The sequence below is a fragment of the Rattus norvegicus genome, chromosome 5, assembly GCF_021556685.1.
Source record: "Rattus norvegicus strain SHRSP/BbbUtx chromosome 5, alternate assembly SHRSP_T2T, whole genome shotgun sequence".
NCBI classification, from domain to species: Eukaryota; Metazoa; Chordata; class Mammalia; order Rodentia; family Muridae; genus Rattus; species Rattus norvegicus.
Window position 1 is genome coordinate 126172353 of NC_141538.1, and position 26755 is coordinate 126199107.

General features: G+C 40.5%; 1 long non-coding RNA gene across 1 annotated transcript; it reads left to right on the forward strand.

The window, feature by feature from the left end:
- The first annotated feature begins 18920 nt into the window (after window positions 1-18920).
- LOC148005953 (uncharacterized) lies at window positions 18921-25162 on the forward strand. The gene is made up of 3 exons (XR_015620402.1): window positions 18921-20547; window positions 22296-22548; window positions 22648-25162. It is a non-coding gene; the product is annotated as an uncharacterized LOC148005953 (long non-coding RNA).
- The last annotated feature ends 1593 nt before the right edge of the window (window positions 25163-26755 follow it).

Here is a 26755-nt window from a genome sequence, read left to right on the forward strand (position 1 = left end):
CCCCCCTCTCTCTTTCTTTCTTCTGTCCTTTCTTTCTTTCTTTCTTTCTTTCTTTCTTTCTTTCTTTCTTTCTTTCTTTCTTTTCTTTTTGTTTGTTTTCAAGATAGAGTTTCTCTGTGTAGCCCTGGCTGTCCTGGAGCTCACTCTGTAGACCAGGATGGTATCCCACTCAGAGATCCCCAGTCCTTTCTTCCCAGGTGCTGAGATTAAAGGCATGCACCACCACTACCCAACATAAATTTTCTTAAAAAGAGAGAAGACACTTGCTTTTCTTGAGAAGAAAGAAGGAAGGAAGGAAAGAAAGATTGATTGATTGACTGATTGATTTGTTAGAATCAGGCTAGTTACTACGACTTTGTCAGAAACATGGGTGTACATCATGGACAGGAAACCTCACCATTCCATCTCAATGCTTCCACTCACTGCTGTAGCTTTGTTCTCCCCAGCCCCTGAGCCTGTGAGCTCTGAGCGCACAGGACAAGCCTCTACCTTCGCCTTGTTCTTTAATTTTCCAGTCTCAACAGGTGATTGACATCTCCATCAGGCCATCCTTTGACAAGTGAAACCCCAGGGCTGCCCAGCATGGACGGACCACTGTGCATAAACAGTAGAAGAGGGAAGTGATGGAGTGTGCATCCCACGTCAAGCTCTACTCTTACCTTTCTCAAGGCATCCTTACTTAATCTTTGTAACTGTCTCACTCAGTAGGCATCATGGTGATGCTCCCTTTCAAAATGAGGAAATAGAGGTACAGAGTGATGAAGGCAGCTTGTCCCAAATTATGCAATGAATCAGTTACAGAGCTGGGGTTTGAATTTGGAGCACAGGCTCTTAGCTGCTGTACTGTCTCTCACAAACATTGTCTAATCAGCATGGCCACTTAGTTTTTTTTTTTTTTTTTTTTTTTAAAGATTAAAAATTTTAATCTTTTTTTTTTTTTTTTTTTTTATTAACTTGAGTATTTCTTATATGCATTTCGAGTGTTATTCCCTTTCCCGGTTTCCGGGCAAACATCCCCCTCCCCCCTCCCCTTCCTTATGTGTGTTCCCCTCCCAACCCTCCCCCCATTGCCGCCCTCCCCCCATAGACTAGTTCACTGTGGGTTCAGTCTTAGCAGGACCCAGGGCTTCCCCTTCCACTGGTGCTCTTACTAGGATATTCATTGCTACCTATGGGGTCAGAGTCCAGGGTCAGTCCATGTATAGTCTTTAGGTAGTGGCTTAGTCCCTGGAAGCTCTGGTTGCTTGGCATTGTTGTACTTTTGGGGTCTCGAGCCCCTTCAAGCTCTTCCAGTTCTTTCTCTGATTCCTTCAATAGGGGACCTATTCTCAGTTCAGTGGTTTGCTGCTGGCATTCGCCTCTATATTTGCTGTATTCTGGCTGTGTCTCTCAGGAGCGATCTACATCCGGCTCCTGTCGGTCTGCACTTCTTTGCTTCATCCATCTTGTCTAATTGGGTGGCTGTATATGTATGGGCCACATGTGGGGCAGGCTCTGAATGGGTGTTCCTTCAGTCTCTGTTTTAATCTTTGCCTCTCCCTTCCCTGCCAAGGGTATTCTTTTTCCTCATTTAAGGAAGGAGTGAAGCATTCACATTTTGATCATCCGTCTTGAGTTTCGTTTGTTCTAGGGATCTAGGGTAATTCAAGCATTTGGGCTAATAGCCACTTATCAATGAGTGCATACCATGTATGTCTTTCTGTGATTGGGTTAGCTCACTCAGGATGATATTTTCCAGTTCCAACCATTTGCCTACGAATTTCATAAACTCGTTGTTTTTGATAGCTGAGTAATATTCCATTGTGTAGATGTACCACATTTTCTGTATCCATTCCTCTGTTGAAGGGCATCTGGGTTCTTTCCAGCTTCTGGCTATAATAAAGAAGGCTGCGATGAACATAGTGGAGCACGTGTCTCTTTTATATGTTGAGGCATCTTTTGGGTATATGCCCAAGAGAGGTATAGCTGGATCCTCAGGCAGTTCAATGTCCAATTTTCTGAGGAACCTCCAGACTGATTTCCAGAATGGTTTTACCAGTCTGCAATCCCACCAACAATGGAGGAGTGTTCCTCTTTCTCCACATCCTCGCCAGCATCTGCTGTCACCTGAGTTTTTGATCTTAGCCAATCGCACTGGTGTGAGGTGAAATCTCAGGGTTGTTTTGATTTGCATTTCCCTTATGACTAAAGATGTTGAACATTTCTTTAGGTGTTTCTCAGCCATTCGGCATTCCTCAGCTGTGAATTCTTTGTTTAGCTCTGAACCCCATTTTTTAATAGGGTTATTTGTTTCCCTGCGGTCTAACTTCTTGAGTTCTTTGTATATTTTGGAAATAAGGCCTCTATCTGTTGTAGGATTGGTAAAGATCTTTTCCCAATCTGTTGGTTGCCGTTTTGTCCTAACCACAGTGTCCTTTGCCTTACAGAAGCTTTGCAGTTTTATGAGATCCCATTTGTCGATGCTTGATCTTAGAGCATAAGCCATTGGTGTTTTGTTCAGGAAATTTTTTCCAGTGCCCATGTGTTCCAGATGCTTCCCTAGTTTTTCTTCTATTAGTTTGAGTGTGTCTGGTTTGATGTGGAGGTCCTTGATCCACTTGGACTTAAGCTTTGTACAGGGTGATAAGGATGGATCGATCTGCATTCTTCTACATGTTGCCCTCCAGTTGAACCAGCACCATTTGCTGAAAATACTATCTTTTTTCCATTGGATGGTTTTGGCTCCTTTGTCAAAAATCAAGTGACCATAGGTGTGTGGGTTCATTTCTGGGTCTTCAATTTTATTCCATTGGTCTATCTGTCTGTCTCTGTACCAATACCATGCAGTTTTTATCACTATTGCTCTGTAATACTGCTTGAGTTCAGGGATAGTGATTCCCCCTGAAGTCCTTTTATTGTTGAGGATAGCTTTAGCTATCCTAGGTTTTTTGTTATTCCAGATGAATTTGCAAATTGTTCTGTCTAACTCTTTGAAGAATTGGATTGGTATTTTGATGGGGATTGCATTGAATCTGTAGATTGCTTTTGGTAAAATGGCCATTTTTACCATATTAATCCTGCCAATCCATGAGCATGGGAGATCTTTCCATCTTCTGAGGTCTTCTTCAATTTCTTTCCTCAGTGTCTTGAAGTTCTTATTGTACAGATCTTTTACTTGCTTGGTTAAAGTCACACCGAGGTACTTTATATTATTTGGGTCTATTATGAAGGGTGTCGTTTCCCTAATTTCTTTCTGGGCTTGTTTCTCTTTTGTGTAGAGGAAGGCAACTGATTTATTTGAGTTAATTTTATACCCAGCCACTTTGCTGAAGTTGTTTATCAGCTTTAGTAGTTCTCTGGTGGAACTTTTGGGATCACTTAAATATACTATCATGTCATCTGCAAATAGTGATATTTTGACCTCTTCTTTTCCGATCTGTATCCCTTTGATCTCCTTTTGTTGTCTGATTGCTCTGGCTAGAACTTCAAGAACTATATTGAATAAGTAGGGAGAGAATGGGCAGCCTTGTCTAGTCCCTGATTTTAGTGGGATTGCTTCAAGTTTCTCTCCATTTAGTTTAATGTTAGCAACTGGTTTGCTGTATATGGCTTTTACTATGTTTAGGTATGGGCCTTGAATTCCTATTCTTTCCAGGACTTTTATCATGAAGGGGTGTTGAATTTTGTCAAATGCTTTCTCAGCATCTAATGAAATGATCATGTGGTTCTGTTCTTTCAGTTTGTTTATATAATGGATCACGTTGATGGTTTTCCGTATATTAAACCATCCCTGCATGCCTGGGATGAAGCCTACTTGATCATGGTGGATGATTGTTTTGATGTGCTCTTGAATTCGGTTTGCCAGAATTTTATTGAGTATTTTTGCGTCGATATTCATAAGGGAAATTGGTCTGAAGTTCTCTTTCTTTGTTGTGTCTTTGTGTGGTTTAGGTATAAGAGTAATTGTGGCTTCATAGAAGGAATTCCGTAGGGCTCCATCTGTTTCAATTTTGTGGAATAGTTTGGATAATATTGGTATGAGGTCTTCTATGAAGGTTTGATAGAATTCTGCACTAAACCCGTCTGGACCTGGGCTCTTTTTGGTTGGGAGACCTTTAATGACTGCTTCTATTTCCTTAGGAGTTATGGGGTTGTTTAACTGGTTTATCTGTTCCTGATTTAACTTCGATACCTGGTATCTGTCTAGGAAATTGTCCATTTCCTGAAGATTTTCAAATTTTGTTGAATATAGGTTTTTATAGTAAGATCTGATGATTTTTTGAATTTCCTCCGAATCTGTAGTTATGTCTCCCTTTTCATTTCTGATTTTGTTAATTTGGACACACTCTCTGTGTCCTCTCGTTAGTCTGGCTAAGGGTTTATCTATCTTGTTGATTTTCTCAAAGAACCAACTTTTGGTTCTGTTGATTCTTTCTATGGTCCTTTTTGTTTCTACTTGGTTGATTTCAGCTCTGAGTTTGATTATTTCCTGCCTTCTACTCCTCCTGGGTGTATTTGCTTCTTTTTGTTCTAGAGCTTTTAGGTGTGCTGTCAAGCTGCTGACATATGCTCTTTCCTGTTTCTTTCTGCAGGCACTCAGCGCTATGAGTTTTCCTCTTAGCACAGCTTTCATTGTGTCCCATAAGTTTGAATATGTTGTATCTTCATTTTCATTAAATTCTAAAAAGTTTTTCATTTCTTTCTTTATTTCTTCCTTGACCAGGTTATCATTGAGTAGAGCATTGTTCAATTTCCACGTATATGTGGGCATTCTTCCCTTATTGTTATTGAAGACCAGTTTTAGGCCGTGGTGGTCCGATAGCACGCATGGGATTATTTCTATCTTTCTGTACCTGTTGAGGCCCGTTTTTTGACCAATTATATGGTCAATTTTGGAGAAAGTACCATGAGGAGCTGAGAAGAAGGTATATCCTTTTGCTTCAGGATAGAATGTTCTATAAATATCCGTTAAGTCCATTTGGCTCATGACTTCTCTTAGTCTGTCGACATCACTGTTTAATTTCTGTTTCCATGATCTGTCCATTGATGAGAGTGGGGTGTTGAAATCTCCCACTATTATTGTGTGAGGTGCAATGTGTGTTTTGAGCTTTAGTAAGGTTTCTTTTACATATGTAGGTGCCCTTGTATTTGGGGCATAGATATTTAGGATTGAGAGTTCATCTTGGTTGATTTTTCCTTTGATGAATATGAAGTGTCCTTCCTTATCTTTTTTGATGACTTTTAGTTGGAAATTGATTTTATTTGATATTAGAATGGCTACTCCACCTTGCTTCTTCTGACCATTTGCTTGGAAAGTTGTTTTCCAGCCTTTCACTCTGAGGTAGTGTCTGTCTTTGTCTCTGAGGTGTGTTTCCTGTAGGCAGCAGAATGCAGGGTCCTCGTTGCGTATCCAGTTTGTTAATCTATGTCTTTTTATTGGGGAGTTGAGGCCATTGATATTGAGAGATATTAAGGAATAGTGATTATTGCTTCCCGTTATATTCATATTTGATGTGAGGTTATGTTTGTGTGCTTTCATTCTCTTTGTTTTGTTGCCAAGACGATTAGTTTCTTGCTTCTTCTAGGGTATAGCTTGCCTCCTTATGTTGGGCTTTACCATTTATTATCCTTTGTAGTGCTGGATTTGTAGAAAGATATTGTGTAAATTTGGTTTTGTCATGGAATATCTTGGTTTCTCCATCAATGTTAATTGAGAGTTTTGCTGGATACAGTAATCTGGGCTGGCATTTGTGTTCTCTTAGGGTCTGTATAACATCAGTCCAGGATCTTCTGGCCTTCATAGTTTCTGGCGAGAAGTCTGGTGTGATTCTGATAGGTCTCCCTTTATATGTTACTTGACCTTTTTCCCTTACTGCTTTTAATATTCTTTCTTTATTTTGTGCGTTTGGTGTTTTGACAATTATGTGACGGGAGGTGTTTCTTTTCTGGTCCAATCTATTTGGAGTTCTGTAGGCTTCCTGTATGTCTATGGGTATCTCTTTTTTTAGGTTAGGGAAGTTTTCTTCTATGATTTTGTTGAAGATATTTACTGGTCCTTTGAGCTGGGAGTCTTCACTCTCTTCTATACCTATTATCCTTAGGTTTGATCTTCTCATTGAGTCCTGGATTTCCTGTATGTTTTGGACCAGTAGCTTTTTCCGCTTTACATTATCTTTGACAGTTGAGTCAATGATTTCTATGGAATCTTCTGCTCCTGAGATTCTCTCTTCCATCTCTTGTATTCTGTTGGTGAAGCTTGTATCTACAGCTCCTTGTCTCTTCTTTTGGTTTTCTATATCCAGGGTTGTTTCCATGTGTTCTTTCTTGATTGCTTCTATTTCCATTTTTAATTCCTTCAACTGTTTGATTGTGTTTTCCTGGAATTCTTTCAGGGATTTTTGCGATTCCTCTCTGTAGGCTTTTACTTGTTTATTAATGTTTTCCTGTGCTTCCCTAAGTGTGTTCAGGTCTTTCCTGAAGTCCTCCAGCATCATGATCAAATATGATTTTGAAACTAGATCTTGCTTTTCTGGTGTGTTTGGATATTCCATGTTTGTTTTGGTGGGAGAATTGGGCTCCGATGATGGCATGTAGTCTTGGTTTCTGTTGCTTGGGTTCCTGCGCTTGCCTCTCGCCATCAGATTATCTCTAGTGTTACTTTGTTCTGCTATTTCTGACAGTGGCTAGACTGTCCTATAAGCCTGTGTGTCAGGAGTGCTGTAGACCTGTTTTCCTCTCTTTCAGTCAGTTATGGGGACAGAGTGTTCTGCTTTCGGGCGTGTAGTTTTTCCTCTCTACAGGTCTTCAGCTGTTCCTGTGGGCCTGTGTCTTGAGTTCACCAGGCAGCTTTCTTGCAGCAGAAAATTTGCCCTTACCTGTGGTCCCGAGGCTCAGGTTTGCTCGTGGGGTGCTGTCCAGGGGCTCTCTGCAGCGGCAGCAACCAGGAAGACCTGTGCCGCCGTTTCCGGGAGCTTCAGTGCACCAGGGTTCCAGATGGTCTTTGGCTTTTTCCTCTGGCGTCCGAGATGTGTGTGTAGAGAGCAGTCTCTTCTGGTTTCCCAGGCTTGTCTGCCTCTCTGAAGGTTCAGCTCTCCCTCCCACGGGATTTGGGTGCAGAGAACTGTTTATCCGGTCTGTTTCCTTCTGGTTCTGGTGGTGTCTTAGGCACAGGGGTCCTGCCGCTCCTGGGCCCTCCCCCACGGGAGCCCAGAGGCCTTATACAGTTTCCTCTTGGGCCAGGGATGTGGGCAGGGGTGAGCAGTGTTGGTGGTCTCTTCCGCTCTGCAGCCTCAGGAGTGCCCACCTGACCAGGCGGTTGGGTCTCTCTCTCACCGGGTCTGGGAGCAGAGAGCTGCTGCGGGCCGGGATCCGCGGGTGTGGGACTTCCGGTAAACACAGAACGTGCCCGGTTCTAGAGAAATTCTGCTTCCGTGTGTCCCAAGCTCACCAGGCAGCTTTCTTGCAGCAGAAAATTTGGTCTTACCTGTGGTCTCGAGGCTCAAGTTCGCTCGTGGGGTGCTGCCCAGGGGCTCTCTGCAGCGGCAGCAACCAGGAAGCGGCCACTTAGTTTTAAATGCTTCATTTTAGTTTATTTTAGACATAGAAGAATTAAAATAAAAACAAAGAATTCCTTCAATTCTCCTCATTCTGCTTCCACCATTAGCATCTTAACTAATATGGGGATGCTATTGTTGCTTCAATTAGTCTTTTTTCTGATCTGTGCATTTTAAGCGATGTTTTTAGTGTGTGTGTGTGTGTGTGTGTGTGTGTGTGTGTGTGTGTGTGTGTCCTTGATCTTGCATTCATCTACTTGCCCCTTCACCTTTGACCCTCTCCAGACTGTGAAATTTTTACCTCTTCCTTTGACTTTCATGTCCTCGATTTTATTTTCTCGCATCGGCTTGCTTGCTTGTGTGTGCTTATGTGTTTGTATGCACATATGTATGATGCATGTATGTGTAGTACATGTGGAGGCCAGAGGTTGGTGCCCAGTTGTCTTTCCCAGTTGCACTCCACATTACTTTTTGAGACTTTTTGAGGGCAGCTCACTGAAACTGAATTTCAAAACTTGTTGATTCGACTGCTGTGGCTGGTCAGAAGTCCTAGGATCCTTCTCTCTCTGCCTCCACAGTGGGGGGATAGGGGTTTGTGTTGCTGTACCTAGCTTTTATACGAATATTGGAGATTGACATCAGGTCCTCATGCCTGCTATGTTCTTGATACTTAACCATTTCCCCAGCTCTCTTTCTTTCTTTACAGGAAACATTAGCAAATACAATTCAAGACATTAAAATAGCATAATAAGTAAGGTTTGGTTGAGATACTTTTATATATACATATATAATATGCTTATATATGTTTGAATATATGCTTGGTGCATAGGTTGTCTGCAAGCTTAATGTAGTATCATTAATAGTGTCCAGGATTGGTGCTGGTCTGAGTCTTAACTGCATTCTAGAGCGACGTGCTTCAGGGTCAATGTTCTTTTTCTGTCTTTATAGAGATTGTCTTTTCTATATACTTGTATAATCATTCGATGTTCTTCTTTAAAAGATGTCCAGGGATGGTCATGTATGAACATTCTGGGTTATCCTGGACTACATACAGGGTCCCAGGCCAATTGGGAGTATAGAGTGAGACAGACCAACCAACCAACCAACAAATGAACAAACGAACACATAGCATCTCTTTGCAATCTCTGACTCAAATCTTTCTCTGCTTGAGTGATTTGGCAACATGACTCTTAAGAGGCCTAGACTATTTTGAAAGACAAACAACCAACATATGTTAAAGAAAACTGCCTAGTCAGTGTTCTAGCTGGAAAGCAAACCAATATAATATGATAAAAGAATCACTCACAGTGTATATTTAAGACAAAAAAAACCCCACCAAAAACCAAAGTAACTGCTTGTGTATGGTAACCTTCCTCCCTTGTTGTTCTCCATGTACACAGTCTTGGTATCTCTTTGCATGTTCCCTCTTTCCATAAGAAAAGCCATCCAACAGTCCTGGGCCTGCTCTGTTGGTCTAATGACTCAATTGCCTCTTTGGGAATGTCCTCTTGAGGTAGTAGTGGAATGCTCGCACACAAGGCTTTGGATTTGATTTGCAGCACTCAGGGTGGGATGGGATGGGTGGGAGAAGATGCTCTCTCCAAGGTAGGCACCAATTCCAAATCATCTGGGGTTAAGATGCCAACATATGAATTCTGAGGAGACAGAATTCAACCCCTCATGGATGCTCTCAGTACTGTGCTCTATTGAGAAATGCAAGTGAGTTTATCCTTTCTTTCACTACTGCCAAAAAAGATTTGAGTTTCTGACTTTTGACAATCTCAAAAGGTTCTTGACAAGTCTCTTTAGACATATGGAAGGTAGTCTATTGCTGTTGGTGGCTGTATTTTCATATGATGGATACCTAAACATGGGTTATAAGAATAAAAGAATTTTCAACCAGACTTTGTATTGTCTAATCAGTCTCCAAGACGTTGGGATCAATTAATGATTGTACTTATTTTCTCTTTTTTTTCAGTATATCATCTCCCAAATTAGGTGTTCCTAGAGTTATTAATGTTGGCGCAACTTAATTGTAAATTAGTATCTCATTTTTAAATCTTAAATGTTTGTGATTTAAAATTTGTTTTTATCAGTCTGAAATCTAGGAAATAATATTTGTTTCCTAATAAAATGTCAGTCATACCCATGAACCAAAACTACATATCATTTCCTATTTTTCGGTTGAATTATCTTTCACTGATAAATTCATAAAAGATATTTATAATTTCTGGGTAATAATACTTGCTTACTTGTACTGACTATGAATATATTTTTCTAGTCTGTAACTTGAAATCTTGTGTACTGATATATCTTATCAGACATTTTTTACTTAGTGAAATGTCCTTAATGTAATTAATTATGGTTATTAATTGTACTGTATAGAATTAGTTATTCTTTTTATGGTGTCAGGAGATCTCTACCACTGATCTTCATTTCAGCCCAGAATGTTTTAATCTTATTATTATGGTATCATAATTAAGAAAACTTTACCCTATATACTTCATGAAGACAGTGTTCAATTTTGATAGTGCAGTAAATTATACTTTACTAATTTCTCCTTTGGTTTTTTGTTTTGGTTATTCAAGATCCTTTATCCTTTTATGTGGATTTTATAATCAACTTGTTCAGTTCTTTAGAATGTACTGCTTAAATTCTGATGGTAATAATGGGGTTTATGAGTGAGGATAGATTAAATTGAAGGTTACAATTTGTACTTAGACTTTCCTTTAAAACATGTGTGAAATTCGCCTCAGTCTTATGAGGAAACTATAATAAATCAGTAACTTTTTTTCAAAAGGTATCAACAATATCTTACTAGTTTATTTCTAGGTAATTATGTTGCTTACTACTGAAGTAGGGTTTGTAAAGTATGTTTTCTAATTGTTTTGGCTAGAAGTCAGAAATAATAGTATCCTTATTGTGATTCAGTACTCAGGATACTCGCTGGGTCCTCTTAATAGCCGTAGAGTGCATCTTTTGTATTCTTTCATATATTCTTTTATATTTGCCATGTAGAAAAGTGTGTCCTTCTTGTCAACTATCATCATTTTTCCTGTCTTATTGCATCATCTGATTTCTTTGGCGAAAAGTTAAGGAGAGTAAGGTTAGGAATTTATTTTTTTCTAGTACGTATTGGTTATAATATTTCCCAATGGAAAATAATATTTGTTTTATTTTTTATTTTCATCACATTCTTATTAATGTCTTATCTCTAAAGTGAGAACTGACGTCAACCCATGCACTATGCATGTATTCAAACATATATAAGCATATTATATATGGAAAGGCATCTCAACCAAAACTTACTTATTATGCTATTTTAATGTCTTGAATTTTATTTGCTAACATTTCCCGTATTTATGATTTTAAAGTCTGTGTCATAATGGAGAATGACTAAAATTTGCTTTTCTTGTGAGTTCCTCTTCAGATTTCGGAACAAGGTTTACATCTTCAAAAGTGAGTTGGGGTTACTTCCAAGTTTCATTGTATTCTCTGAAGCATCCTATGAAATATTTATCAAGGTTTTGAAACATGGACAGAAGTCTCCAGTAAACTAGACACAGCTGATTTTTAACTGTATTCATTTTCATCATAATAACTTTCAGGGCTTTGTATTTGATCACATTCAATGAGGTTTAATTTTTTTCATAATGTCAGAATTCATTTGCATTTTAAAATTTATGACCATCAAGTTATTGATAGTGCTTTTTCTGATTTACAGAACTTACAGGTTTATTTAATTCCTAACACTATAACTCTTTTTCTCTCTCCCTTCGTATTTTTAAATACAACTACAGATGTTTGTCTTTCCCGTCAGTTTTCTTTAGGCCCTTTCTTCTTCTTTCACTAGGAACAGAGCTACATAACATTCTCTTACCACCGCATCTCCCAACCTGCCATGCTCTATCTTTCTTCCTTAAAAATAGGTGACACCTGGATTTGTGCACATAGCCCCTGCCCTTGTACACTGGATCCTTACTTTGCATGAAGACTCACCCTTAGCAGCTGTGTCCCCTCTGTATCAATGATATGTCTCCTCCTTTCCACATGCACACATGGTGTTAAATATTTCATCTTCAAAACAAACCCTTCTTTCCTCTCATCCTCACCTCCTCCCTCTTTTATTTGCTCCCTACACAGCAACACTACATGTCTGTTCCTACCCTACTCCTTTTGGAAAAGCAATTTGAAAGTGAAACCAAGATATTCAGTTTTAGTGGATCTTGAGTGAAGTCAGGATATTGCATTATATGTTTATAAGACTCCCTTGGTGAATGGGTTCAACACTGAGGACTATTAATTTTAGATTTCAGGTTAAGCCTATTACAAGCTGAAGATGAAATGCCTTAATTTTCCTGGAAGCCAATATCTGAAAACATTTGTGGTAGAAGACGTATTTGGTTTACCAGGAACAGGGTAATGATGGGAAAGCTCTCAAACCTTCCTATTATTTCCGTGTTTATCTGACTGCCATGGATATCTGGCATGAGTAACAGGAAATCTTAATCTTGTCCCTATAGGCTAGGGTTTGCATTTCCCAGCTTACTGATGTAGGAAGGAGGTTGGAAATAAAGGAGGGAGAAGTGGGATGCTGTATGAATTCCGTGAGGGTATTCGTTTTGTCTTGTGCTGTGTTTTCAAACCATACATAGATAAGGTTTGTGCATATTGTCATAAATCCTCCATATTATTAAATACTTTGCACTTCCTGGGAGTAATTGTTTAATGAATATGTATTGCATAAGTAAAAATATGAAGCTATAATGTTCAGCGATATCTATAGAATTGTTTGCAATTCAGCAATCATTGAGGAAGCTCATGATGACTACTTACTGTTTTGCTTTATAAAAAAGAAAGAACCTGGTTGTGTTTGTAAAGGCGCGGTATGGTAAGGTGGAAGGGGGATCTCCACGGGTCCACACTGAGGCATCCCTTCCCCATGAGGTGCCAGCCATATGATGAATATCGTATGGAATAGGGTTTATTTAGGGCATGGGGAAGGGAGTTGAGAAGAGACTAGTAAGAGAGAATGGGGGGGGGAGAGAGAGGGGGGAGGGAGGGAGGGAGAGAGAGAGAGAAAGAGAGAGGAGAGAGAGAGAGAGGGAGGGAGGGAGAGAGAGAGAGGGAGGGAGAGAGAGAGAAAGAGAGAGAGAGAGAGAGAGAGAGAGAGAGAGAGAGAGAGAGAGAGAGAGAGAGAGAGAGAGAGAGAGAGAGAGAGACTGGCCAGGAACATGTGGGGGGGGTAGGGTAATGGGGAAAGAAGGGACAGAAAGGGTAAGAGAGAAAGCAAGTAGGAGAATAAGAAAATAGGAGAGTGAGGAGGGGGCAAGCAGCCCCATTTATAGTGAGTCAGGCACGCCTGGTTGTTGCCAGGTAACGGTGGTGCAGAGTCTAGAAGGAATGCTAACACAGCCACATAAACAGAAGAATAAATCCAATGTTTTGCTTGTTTGCCAATTATTGTTATTCCTTATCTCAAAATTACTTGCTGCCATTCATATACTAAGTGCTGGGATCGAATGTGGGTGCAAGTTGGGTGCCTACCTATGAAGACTTTAGTGTCCCATGACCTAGGTAAATAGGCAGATTTGACCAGGCCTGAGTTACATTGTTTTCTGTAAATTGTTCCCTGGTCTATGCTGAGAGTCTATTTTGGAGTGGGAAGGATAAATATATTTTAATGAACTACTATGAAAATATTATATAAGATCATTTTTTTTTATTGTAGGTGTATCAGTTGGAGGCAGACACTCCATGATTTGTTCTCTGTGTTTTGACCAGATGTGTCTTTCTGTAATGATCTGTGCTTATAAAGACTTCTTTGACGAGAAGTGGAAGTTACACTTATCTGTGGGTGTAAGAATCTCCATTTAGAATGCAGTTAGGAAGTATCAGGGGATATTTTAAAAGAAGGGGTGGGAATAAGAACCAGAGGACCAGGAAGTATGACTGTGTCTTCTAGATATGACAGGAAAGCTATACCCAGGAAATCTCATCATTATGGCTGCCTAAGACTGGGACAATTCCAACCTAGCTGCCTCCCAGTGTGGGTGGGGGAAATCTCACAGGGCTTTACCTCTAGATCCAGAGCTATAAACAATTAATGACTGCCGAGAGAGGGGGAATTAGTATTTCCTTGGAATTATGCCCTAATTTGTTATCTAGTACCAAGTTGTCAGCTTCAAAACCACATGAGCAATACTAAGTGGACTCAGAGGGTTTAATTTATACATTTATTCACATATAGGTAGATACATAAAGCAACAATAATAATTAAAGAAAAAGAGGCCATGAATTTGAGAGGGAGCAGGCGGGACGTGAGAAGAGTTGGAGGGAGAAGAGGGAAAAGGAAATCGTATAATTATATTTTAATTAAAAATAAAATAAAATTTAATACTTTCAAAGATAGCTACATATTATGAACATGGTATGATATTCCTGCAATAGGCTATAACTTTTAAAAAGCAGTAGACTAAAAACAAATTCATGTAAAGCATAAAGTTGAATTATTTTGCAGTCAGATGAGGCTTGAAAGTTGCTAGCACTTGCCTTTGCCCTTGCAGCTTTCCTGTGCAGCCTGCTGCAGACTCACTTGGTCTTGCTGGACTTGCACTGCTGGGGGCCAGGGTGTTGTTTGTGGGGGATTTTACAACCTCGGCCACGACTGGGTGTGGACTGTGCTATAACAGAACCTGCTGGCAATCAAACTCGGTCTTTAATCTGTAGCGTTCTTAGGTCAGGCCTCTCCTGTGATGCTCTGCTCCCAATGCCAAGCCATGAACTTAATGAAATTCCCCCAGAAAACCAGAAACCTTGTAAACTGCTACCACCAAGAGATCCTTCTCACAAAACGGCTTGTGTTGCCTTCAAAGAAGCTCATAACTTCATAAATTAAAAACCTTGGGGGATCACCCAGGACTGTAATTCCCCAAGGCCAGGCTCCAACACAGGTTTGGTCATGATGGATTTTATTCATCGAATTAACTGGATGTATTTATTTTGAAAGAATGTCTTTTGTTCTGCTTTTCATGAAATAATACCTTGATAGTGAAAAATAGCATGGGAGTCCTCTCTCTCTCTCTCTCTCTCTCTCTCTCTCTCTCTCTCTCTGAAATCAGAAATTCTGCAAACCAGTTTTGCAGATGGGGAAAGTGGACTTCAATGAAGTAATGTGCTTCCCCTAAGATGACTTACTCCATTATTATTAAAGGACGGGGAGTCAACCCCAGACCTACTGCTGAATGATTTGGTGCCAAGTTAGGAAATGAGTTGCACAGGATGTGAGAAGTAATGTTCATACATTGAGAATCCCCAGTTTCCAGTGTTGTTTGGCTAATGCAGAGCCCATGCGCTCCAGCACTGCTTTGGCAAAAGGAACATTCACACCATTATGGATCGTGTGTTTTCTGTTCACTTGCTTTTTTCGGCAAACCAGAATGATCTGAAGTCCACCAGGAAGGTGTTTGTGCCTAAGACAGTTCTTCAGATAACCTAGGACTTGAACGTGAACTCCAGCTTTGCTTTTTGGCAACATCACTTTGTGTTCCAAACTAATCCCATTTTAACCTTTAATGTCACTTTTGATCTGCTGAACTTCCTACAGAGTATAAAGGACAATAGGAAATTGCTTGGTAATTTGCGTACTACTCTCCAGATTGAAAATTATTATTGATGGCAAAATTCTAAAACTTGTGACATTCATCTGATAGTCTGCCCAGCTTCCAGGCTTGGTAGAGAAGAGAGTTTTTAAGTTGCCTGTGAATGCGTGTTGGTGGCTGATGAAAGGAAGACATACTCATTCATAGATTAGAGCTGTGCCTCCTGAATTTTGGGTTGATGACCTCACTTGCCAGACATTTTTTTTATCCATTCCTGGGAATTATCTTATGGCAAATAACTCTCTACACCTGAGACACATCTCAGAGGAATTTAGTTAGAAGCTGTTTATTGCCAACATTTTGGTAGATAAGGGAACTCATGTTTTAGTTCTGGAAGAAGAAATCTAGCATCCTGTAAACAAAGCATTGTGAAAAAGTTTGGCCATTTACAAAATTCAAATGTACTTAGCCTGTGACTGGGTGCATTCATTCTTAAATATGTTTCTATGAGAAATGGAAGCAATTGCCCACAGAAGTTCTTGCACAAGAGTGTCTACTAAATGAGTGGAGAAACTCATTGTAGTCTATTCAAAGATTTCAATGCTGCTTAGAAATGAGTGAATTTCATGGATGAGTCTCAAAAACACTGTGCTTAGCTCAACAAATGCTGGATAAAAATAATGCTCTCTCTACATGCTTCAATCTATATGAGGTTCTGAAGTAGGCAAAAGTAATTTATGGCTGAAAACAAATGTTAGAATAGTCATCCCTTATTTCGGGCCTGATAATGGCTGGAGAGAACTTTGTAGACAATGGGAGGACCCAGTCTATGTTGGTGAGAATGTTGCCAACACAGATATATGCCATTGTCTAAGCTCAGTCCATTGACTGAATATTGAATATGCACCTACTAAGTGTAGACTTACCTTGAAACATTACTTTTGTATAGTTTGGAAAGTATCAGCTTCTAAAGTTTAGATTTCAGCAGAGGACAGTGTTCATTGAAAGGGCTGTAAGTATTGTTCACGTAATTAGGATGCCGGGAACATGGAGGGCACTACAGGTTTTGTGTATAAATGTGTATAGTTAATTACAGAGAGGATGGGATGCATAAGGAGAACACAGTATGTATTATGGGGGCAAGGAAAGGAGAAAGATGCTGTCCCTGGGTTAATAAGTCAGGTATGATGGAGGGTGTCTCTCTGGGTCCCCAAGTCACTTCAAGATCCATTCATATAAACTTGTAGGGAGCAGACACAGTTTTGAGTGAACATGTATTGTTGACATGGTCATATCTATGTCAAAAACGCCAGTGCCCTAGACCAATAGGAATGACACGCCTTCCCTAGGTCTTGCTCAGAGGTACAGCGATGTCTTCCTCTAGTTCAAGTTTAGATGTTGGGAATGATTGATCTACAGCTAAAACCAGTGCATGCTTAAATTATCAACCATAGCTTCCTCCTCCTGGACGACTGCCACCTGAGATTGCTTTCTTTTTTTTTTCTTTTTGGTTCTTTTTTTCAGAGCTGGGGACCGAACCCAGGGCCTTGCGCTTCCTAGGCAAGCGCTCTACCACTGAGCTAAATCCCCAACCCCTGAGATTGCTTTCTTACAGAGAAATCTGCTGGGGTCAGCTAACCTGTCTCCTCCATACTCTGATGTGTGTAATGGACCCTCCTTGTTCTGTGGTATGTAATACATGCATGGAATTTATGGGCTGTTGTTGTATCTCCATTGGAGAGCATGGTCCACCTGATTCCATTCTTCCCCATACTTGTGTCTGTGCCTTTTCTTTCATTGCCCCCTCTTTGTCCTGGTCAACTCAACACCTAATGTCATGCACCTCAAAGCACAAACTTAGGTCTTAAGCTCTGAACATGCGTAGCAGGCTCTGGGGATCAGAAGTCTCCTTGCAGACTAGCAAAGACCGTACTCTCACAGGCTGCCCTGCTATGAAGAACACGCTGAGGACAGCACGCACAAATTCAGACCTTTTGCCTCTAAGTTTTGTATTTTTTACACCAATTGAATTATCCCTATAATTCCTAGAATGTCATATATAATTGTCCTTAAATTAGCTACCCAGAAATCAGTGCATGGTGAGACTTGATCACTCTCAACACTTTTTAAGAAATATTCCTAGGGATGTCATTAAGAAAACCAATTTTCTGGAAAACATTCATACGAATACTTTCCCTGAGACGATGATATTTCAGAAGAACTTTTCTGTGCCTGAGTCTGTTTGTTTGCATAATCATTCATTTTAAAGAATTGTAATGTAATAAAGAAGAAACCAACCAAAATGAGAATATTATATAAAATTTCCCAAATTGCATTAAGTTCTCATACCGCAAATAAGCCCGGTTTATTTCCCACTGCTGGTGTCTGTGAGAATTTTTCTCAAAGTAACCATGACTATTTGTACTCTTTATGGCTAAACTGAGCAGGAGACTGGAGAGGAGGACAGTTTCTTCAGAAGCCTTGTACAAGCCAGGCATGATAACTCCTGCCTGTAATCCCAGCACTCAGGAGGAGGCTGAGGCAGGAGGACTGTCATTAGCTATAGATCAGTCTAGGCTACAGAATAAGACTGTCTCAAAAAACAGCTAAAGGGAGGTAGAATATTTACACCAAAGGGTGGGGCCAGTCCTACTAAGCATTGGTCAGCCATCAGCTTCAAGTGAAAAAGTTGATTTTGCTTCACCACTGCTGTGATAAAACACTGCCTCAAATTAACTTGGGGACAAAAAGATTTATTTGGCTTACAGGTTACATTGCTTCACTGACAAGAGTCAGGGCAGTAACTCATGCCAGGAGCTAGAAGCAGAAGTCATGGAGGAATACTGCTCACTGACTTGCTCCACTAGCTTGCTTAGCTACCTTTCTTATACAGTCCTGGCCCACCTGATTATGGATGGCCACACAGACAGTGAGCTAGACACACAGACATGCCTACCTCAGTTAACAGCTAAGAGAGTGTGCCACAGCTATGCCTGCGGCTCAGTCTGATGGAGACAATTCCCCATTTGAGATTTAGTCTCCCCAGTGATTCTGTTGACGAAACTTAACCAGTACAGTCTCACAGTCATCTTGTCAGAGTAGTTTTTCTTGTTATTTGTGTCGGAAACATTTATCTTTTTTCTATTCATGCTTTCAGTCAAAATTGTATGCTTAAATATTTATTAAATATCTACTAAGGGCCTTTTGCTAGATTAGGTATGTATTTTTTACATCTACGTTATGCATCGCATTTTATTTTCTGATGTGGTTCAAAGAGAAAGAAGTTAGCACAGACTGAGCTCAAGGTACTTGGATTTTATGTCAGGAATAAATCTAAAAATAGGAATATTGGAGTAATGCTAATTGACTAAAAAACATTACCATTCAGGATTATTTTGGAAAGTGGTGTTGGTGTGGAGAGCACCAAATCTGCACTTTGGGGGCCTTGGGGATGACTTGATGCAAAGACTAACAACAGCAGTAGCATCTGCCCCATCTCAAGCCCCGGTGATTAGCATCATGGATTATTTATGAGTGAGCATTTGCCCTCAGTCTGTTCAACCCTCTCGAGTATTTCTGGGAAGTTAAGCATACACTCAAACCACCAAAGTCATTTGCTGCTACATTTAATTGACATGAGCTTTCTTTCATTTTTCTTTGCAGCTGGCACAGATTGGAAGAATCTTTGTTCTACCTCTGATGACGTCTCAGCTTTAGTTGGAAGTCTCTGCCCAACTTACCTAGATGAGACGAACGTCTCTTACCACCTATCCCCTGTCCTTCTACTAGAGACCGATCCCCATCATCATTTCTGGAGCTCCATCTTCTGTCCCTAGGGAATCTGACTGCTCCAGCAGTAGCGACTGGTCTGCCTTTTGGTGCTGGAGCATGCCTGTATTACGTACTCTGAAATCTCAGGTTGCACATTATGAGACACTCCCTAACTTAACCAGGAGAGAAAAGTTTATTTCTTTAAACTCTCAGTTTTCATTGTTCATTCTTTCTCTTGGATGTCACCCAGCTTATCCCTTTACTGTGAGGCACACGGTTATTACTAGCCACCAATGGGGGAGGTTCACCCAGACTCAGTGATTTATTGTCGCTTCAATTCTTTCCAGAGGCACCTTTGATAAAAATAATAATTGCAATCAATCAGGCTCAGGCCATAAGCCACGGATTGGATGGTTGTTTTACAGACAATATACTTAATCCTAACAATAATCTTATATGGGAGGCATTTTATTATTCTGGTCTAACCGTGAGGGAACTGAGAAGAAAAATGGTTAAAGAATTTTCTCAAACGGAGTGAGCGAGGGAGGGTCGATGAGGTCCAGATCTCCACCATTTCCCAGCGACCACTTTGTTTTTCCTTGAGGCACGATGCCAGAAACATATTATGTATTTCATAGCTGTTTGTCAAAGTGAGGTGTAAACAAATGTATGGGTTTGCTTATGGCCTTTTGTTACTGTATTAAAAGTGTCTGTATTTGGTAACAGACGATAGGACTGCTCACTTCACTGACATGGAGACTGTTCTGTGAGAGAAGCTAACACGAGAGGCGAGCCCTCCCAAAAAGTCAGCTTCCAGTATGGAGACACTTTCTGGACATGGTAACGCAGAGGGGATCTAAAAACTGCTTGGCACCTTCAGAGGCTGCAGAAGCGTACAGGAGTTTGGGAGGCTTGAGTGGCATGAACTGTGGTGTGGAGTAGCAGAGCGGAGAGGAGTGAGCCACAAAGATCCAGAAATATGCCGTGTCCCACCAAGATCTTATGTCTAGCATAGGATTTCCTGAAGCAGGCAAACAAAAAGAACCTGGAGAAGAACTAACAAGGATGTATAGGCCAAACCGTTTCTAGGACCAATAAGGGCTAGTGATTCCGAGCATCCAGACTGCAGGACCTCAGCAAAGACCCACGGCATTGTGCAGAGAGGCTGAAGGTGTCTCTTGCTAGTGCAAGTCATGAATGATTCACAGGTGAATTTCCTGACAAAATTCCATGCTTTAAAAGGAGAACAACAAAATCCAGATATTCAAAACCATAAATCTCCCAAGATCTAGCATTCAATGTAAGTTACCAATGAAACAGAGAGTTGCCACACATAACTGGAAAGTAAAATGAAAGAAAAAGCCAGAGGAAATAAACCCAGAAGTCACAGCTGTGAGGGGTGTGGCCGGCAAGGATGCTAAACGTGTGGGAAGAATGGAAGGAGCGAACCCAGCAACACGAGACAAGGAAGAGGAGATGAAAAGAGAACCAAACTGAAGTTCTGGAGACCGAAGGGCAATGTCCAAAATGAAATATTCACTCACAGACTCCATATAAAAGATTAAGAGCATGAAGCCATCCAGTGAAGCACAACAAAATCCAGATATTCAAAACCATAAATCTCCCAAGATCTAGCATTCAATGTAAGTTACCAATGAAACAGAGAGTTGCCACACATAACTGGAAAGTAAAATGAAAGAAAAAGCCAGAGGAGAAGAAAGGCCCAAGAAAGCGCCCACCTCAGTAACCTTGCGAAAACAGAAGACAGTTCAGTGTCTGTGTAATTAGTCAGAGTGTGGTGGTGGTGGTAGGAAACACTTGCCAGCCCTCCTCTAACCAGAGGATGTCAACAAACAAATGCAAAGACGCGGTTGAGAGTCCTGTTACACCCTAGTTGCTAAATTTCACAAAGACAAGACAACCTTAAAAGGAGTGAGAGATAAGACACATCATGTGTGTGTATGTCTACACATGTGAAGAGATGTGTATGTATGTGAACACACATGTATGTATGTGATGGCTACTGACTTCTCAGTAGAAACAAAGATAAAGAGAAGATAACAAAAGATCTTTGAATATACCCAAAGTCAAACTTAATTTGTACTTCCTGAAAAAAAGATATTTCAACTGGAAGATTAGTGGGATAGGGCAGTACACACTTATAATCTCAGGACTTGGGAAGCTAAAGTGGGAGGTTTGCCTTGAGCTCCAGGCCAGCCTGAGGTATACAATAAGACTGTTTTAAAAAAGAAAAAAAGGGCAAAAACAAATAAACAAACATTTTAGTTTTTATTTATTTATCATTATTTTTACTTTTCAAGACAGTTTTACTATGTAGCTCAGGCTAGCTTATTTTTTTAAAATATAGCCTGAGGTTAGGCAAGGCCCCTGGTTGAGGGATGGGGCCACCCACTCATCTCCAAATTTTTAACCCAGAATTGCTCCTTTCTAAGGGAAATACAGACACTTTTTAAATGACAATGAGAATTTTGAGGTTGTCATTTGTCTCAAGAGTTGCCCATACTGATTTAGTATGTGAGTATCTGGGTAAGTTCCAATAGTGACCCACTGGAGAGCAGTCAGTGTTCTGGTGCACTAGAAGCAAGAGTGTTGAGGCTACATACAGCTCAGCACTTAATGGATTCACCCCTGCTTTCATATTTGAATTATTATCGTGAGATACTATAGGTTTTTATCTTTTAAAATAAATCTGTAACTCTGTAGAGATACAAATATCATGTGTTTTAAACTATTTTCATTTAGTTTTTAAAAAAGATTTGTTTATTTATATTATGTATGTGAGTACACTGTCACTGTCTTCAGATGTGCCAGAAGAGGGCATCGGACCCCACTCCACCATGTTGTGAGTTGTGAGCCACCACGTGGTTGCTGGGAATTGAACTCAGGACCTCTGAAAGAGCAGTCAGTGCTCTTAACTGCTGAGCCATCTCTCCAGCCCCTGTATTTTCATTTTTTAAAAGTTAAGTGTATGCAGATACTTAGAGGATTAGGAGCATGGAAATTAATTTATATATTAATGAATAAAACCATTTTCGGCAACTTACAACATCTACATTTAAAAAATCAGCATGGCTTAACATGATCTTTCTTTACTCATGATGGGAGATATTTGCAAATTCTTTTGTTTTTAAAGGGAACATTTTTTAATTTTGCTCATATTTTTATTAGTCTGCTTTTTAAAATTAATTCATAATAACATTTAACAATCTGAACACTAAGACATTGTTATGTCTCCCCAGCAGGGCTTCAGAAACAAATGTAGACATAGTGTCTAACACATAGTTGGCACTATAAATGTTGAGATCTTCCTATTTGTGTAACACCAACTTTCCTTGAAACGACGATTGCTGAAATTTGTGTTTACGTTTAGTTCCCCCTCAATAGAATAATCTTCTGGAAGCGACATTCCGAACTTCAGTTCTTCCATCCGTAAAATGGAGACCATTCATTTGTAGCTTCATTTGTATCCAAGATGAATGCGATTAAGACTTCAGAAAGCAGCAGCAGCAACAACAAAAACCATACATTATCTCCAAGCGCACCTCAAAGACCTCCAAGCTTCACCTTCCTGGGGCTTCATCTATTTTAAGATTGCGATGACTTTTAGTTGAGAGTCTTGACGTGTAAGCTACTCTTGCATAGTTTTTAGGTGTCTCCAGGAAAGGGTGTGCAGGCTCTGTTTGGAACTCATTGCCTGTTTTAATGTCTCTTCATTCCTACAGAAAGGCTCAAGCTGGCGGCCCTGCAAGCTGGACACATTCTGAACCTCTGTTTCTCTGGATCAAGGGAGGGAGAGCAAGCTGGAGTCTGGAGCTGCCATCGAGGATACTTCTTGCTATCTTCAACTTGAACTTGTCTCCTTTGACAGGAGTGGCTGATTTATGGCTGCAAGAGTTCCTTCAGTAAGCCCCTTGTCATCGGACGCTGCATTTCATTTGGTGATTTTCCAGACACCTCAAATCCTCCATGGAAAGATTAGTTCGTGGATATAAATATAGGGGATAAAAATAGCAACTTTCCTCTCAATCATGTATGATTTATTCGGCAGAGCCAAGATGAATTGGCCTTGTAGGGGTGTTCTCTCTGCATTATCTTCTGAATGATTAATGTGTAGCCATACGGTGTTCCCCTTGCAAAGGTGAGCCTCTCAACATGTTAATCTTGGGATTCTGGAATTTCTCTTTAATATTCATCTTCCACCTTCTGGCTTTGGGTCTCCATCCTTGTTCATCAAGTTATCTTTGAAGTTTCTTAAGTGCACCTTCTCAGCTCGTTCACCCCCTTATGGCCTGAAGTCCACCTTGTTGTCAGAAAGATCTTTTTACAGAGATCTGAGCAGGATCCTTTCGTCTTCCCTCATGGTCTGCAGTCCTGAAATGCACTCCTCCTCTAGGACAGGGATCATACGCTGCATTTGCTTTCTGCCCCTCTTCACTGCTCAAGCCTGACCCTGAACCCTTCCCCTGCTCTTCTTTCTGCTCCTCCACTTCATCGTCTTCCATGTTCTCTTACCTCTCTAGATTTCCAGCTGTCCGTGGGAAAATGGTAACACGGTGTTTCTTAAGGAGGCTTTCTACGGCCAGTTTTCTTCTTTCCTCTTCCTTGCCTGGCAAGTTTGTATTCACCATTCCAGAGTAAATCACCTTGGATTACCCACTTTGTGAGACTCACTTGTACTGATTGGTACATGCCACCCAAGCTTAGATCTTATCTCTAAGATCACACTTGACTACTCGTCTGTCGTATGGTGCATAAAAGTCTGTCTTTCTCAAAAGACTGAAAACTCTGAGACACCTGATTTCTGACTTAATGTAAGCAGTGAACTTTTTTTAAAATCTTTATTAACTTGATTTCGATTGTTATTCCCCTTCCCAGTTTCTGGGTCAACATCCCCCTAACCCCTGCCCGTCCCCTTCTATATGGGCTTCCCTCTCCATCCTCCCCCCATTGACACCCTCCCCCCAACAGTCTAGTTCACTAGGTGTTCAGTCTTGGCAGGCCCAAGGGCTTCCCCTTCCACTGGTGCTCTTGCTAGGCTATTCATTCTTACCTATGAGGTTGGAGCCCAGGGTCAGTCCATGTATAGTCTTTAGGTAGTGGCTTAGTCCCTAGAAGCTCTGGTTGGTTGGCATTGTTGTTCATATGGGGTCTTGAGCCCCTTCAAGCTCTTCCAGTCCTTTCTCTGATTCCTTCAACGGGGGTCCTATTCTCAGTTCAGTGGTTTGCTGCTGGCATTCGCCTCTGTATTTGCTGTATTCTGGGTGTGTCTCTCAGGAGAGATCTACATCCGGTTCCTGTTGGCCTGCACTTCTTTGCTTCATCCATCTTATCTAGTTTGGTGGCTGTATATGTATGGGCCACATGTGGGGCAGGCTCTGAATGGGTGTTCCTTCTGCCTCTGTTCTAAACTTTGCCTCCCTATTCCCTGCCAAGGGTATTCTTCTTCCCCTTTTAAAGAAGGAGTGAAGCATTCACATTTTGGTCATCCTTCTTGAGTTTCATGTGTTCTGTGCATCTAGGGTAATTCAAGCATTTGGGCTAGTAGCCACTTATCAATGAGTGCATACCATGTGTGTTTTTCTGTGATTGGGTTACCTCACTCAGGAACTTTTTAATGAGAGTAGGGGACCTATCTTGGCTCAGTTTAAACTGCTAATTGAGACTGGCCTAAATAGAAGTTAGTGTTAGTAGCTACTAGTTGTGAAATCTTGAGAGAGTTTCCTAACTCCTCTTTTGACTGCTCTTCTATCTGCAAAAGGAGAACAATCACAAAATACCTACTAGATGATATGTTGTGAAATTAAGTTGCTATGGCACAGTGACTTTTCATTTTGGGTTATTGTAATTTATTAACACTATTATTGCCTGTCCACAAGTAGAGGAGTTAAGATATCTAAGAAGATACTCAAGAAATATTTACAGCTGAGGGTGGTGGTGCATGCCTTTAGTCCCAGCAGTCAGGGGTGCAGAGCCAAGTGGATCTCTGAGCTCAAGTCCAGCCAGGTCTACATAGATATTTCCACTAAAGCTAGGACTACATAGAGAAACACTGTCTCAAAAAACCAAAAAATAAAAAATAAATAAAGAAGAGGAGGAAGAGGAGGAGGAAGAAGAAGAGGAGGAAAATGAAGAAGAAGGAGGAGGAGGAAGAAGGATGAGAAAACAGGAGGAGGAGGAAGAGGAGGAAGAAGAAGGAGAAGAAGAAGAAGAAGAAGAAGAAGAAGAAGAAGAAGAAGAAGAAGAAGAAGAAGAAGAAGAAGAAGAAGAAGAAGAAGAAGAAGAAGATTTGTGAGAATACAGGAATCCTAGACTCATTATCCTCCATTTCTTCCTATCTCCTAGATTTTCATTATTTAGTTTTAATCCCACCTCCAACATCCTGCCTATGTGTCACTTCTTTGATATTGTTAGACTAATGGAAAGCTTACTCTGTATTAAGTGATGAAGGTGATTTGGTTATTATAGACAGTGTGTGAGAGAATTTCTAGCAGTGGCACCAAGATGAGCTATTTGGAAAAATTCCCCAGCTGCCCCTTGGTTTTGTTACACCTGCAGGATAGTTGTAGATTACATTATATGCCAGCACCTGACTTAGCCACACTTCACATATTATTAGCGTTGAACTAGATAGTGGCTTTCTTAATAGGTATGGCTAGGTGACAGCTATGGTTTGCTTTTAGGATTCCTGTATTATCAGTAATTGACCAGTACATAAAGTCAGCCAATAAGTATGGTCAAGCGAGCTGGGAATGGCTTTGGGGAGTGACTGAATTTTGTTAGGAGGAAATGATGGTGTTGCAGAACTAGGATAACCATTTCTCTGTGTAGGGCTGAGGCCTTGGTTTTGTCTGTAGGTCCACTGACTAGATTTTCCAGTTGGCTCTTTTTCTATCTCCCCTCATCTTTTTCCTTCTTCTGCTTTTCTTAAGCTCTATTTTCTAGAATAAGAATACTTAGCATAAGATATACCTTCGACAACAATTTTAAGGTACGATTCAATATTGTTAATGTTAGACATGGTTGTCTTAGTTATTTTTCCATTGCTGCAATAAAACATCATAACCAACAGAAACTTGAGGAGGAAAGGCTTATTTCAGCTCACAACTCTCAGGTCACACTCAATCAGTGAGGGAAATCAGGGCAGGAACTCAAGCCAGGAACCTAAAGGCAAGAATGAGAGCAGGGGCATGGAGAAGGGCTGCTTACTGTTTTGCCCCCAATGGTTTCCTCAACCCTCTTATAGTCAGATCCACCTGCCCAGGGGTGGCACTGCCCCCAGTGGCACTGGTCTTCCCATGTCAGTCATTAATCAACATGATATCCCTCTTCCCAGATATGTCTAGTCTTGTGTTAAGTTAACAAGACCCAACCAGGATGATGGTACACACAGATCTCTAGAATCCTTTCATCTTGTGTGTTGGGACTTTTTATTAATTGAGTAATTGTTCCCCATATCCCACTTTTGTAGCCACTGTTCTACTCCTGAGGTTTTAAAGGTCTATTTATACCTTATGCAACTAGTGTCATACAGAACCCTTCCTTCATTCTGGCTTCTATTGCTTAGCACAATGTCCTCCAGATTAATCCATATTGTTTCACATTGTAAGGTTGCTTTCCTACTTGAAAGCCAAATTCCAAATGTCTCTCTTAGGTAGTTGTATTCACAAACTGTTTGATATTTGAATTTCTTTGAAATGAAGCAAGACAGAAAAGACGTTTGAGAAAATAGCCAAAGATAGAAATCTAAAATTTTATAACATTTCTTTCATTGCTCTACAATGGCTTTACCCATACAAATTTGACCAAAAGTATCACATATCTACAGTTCTA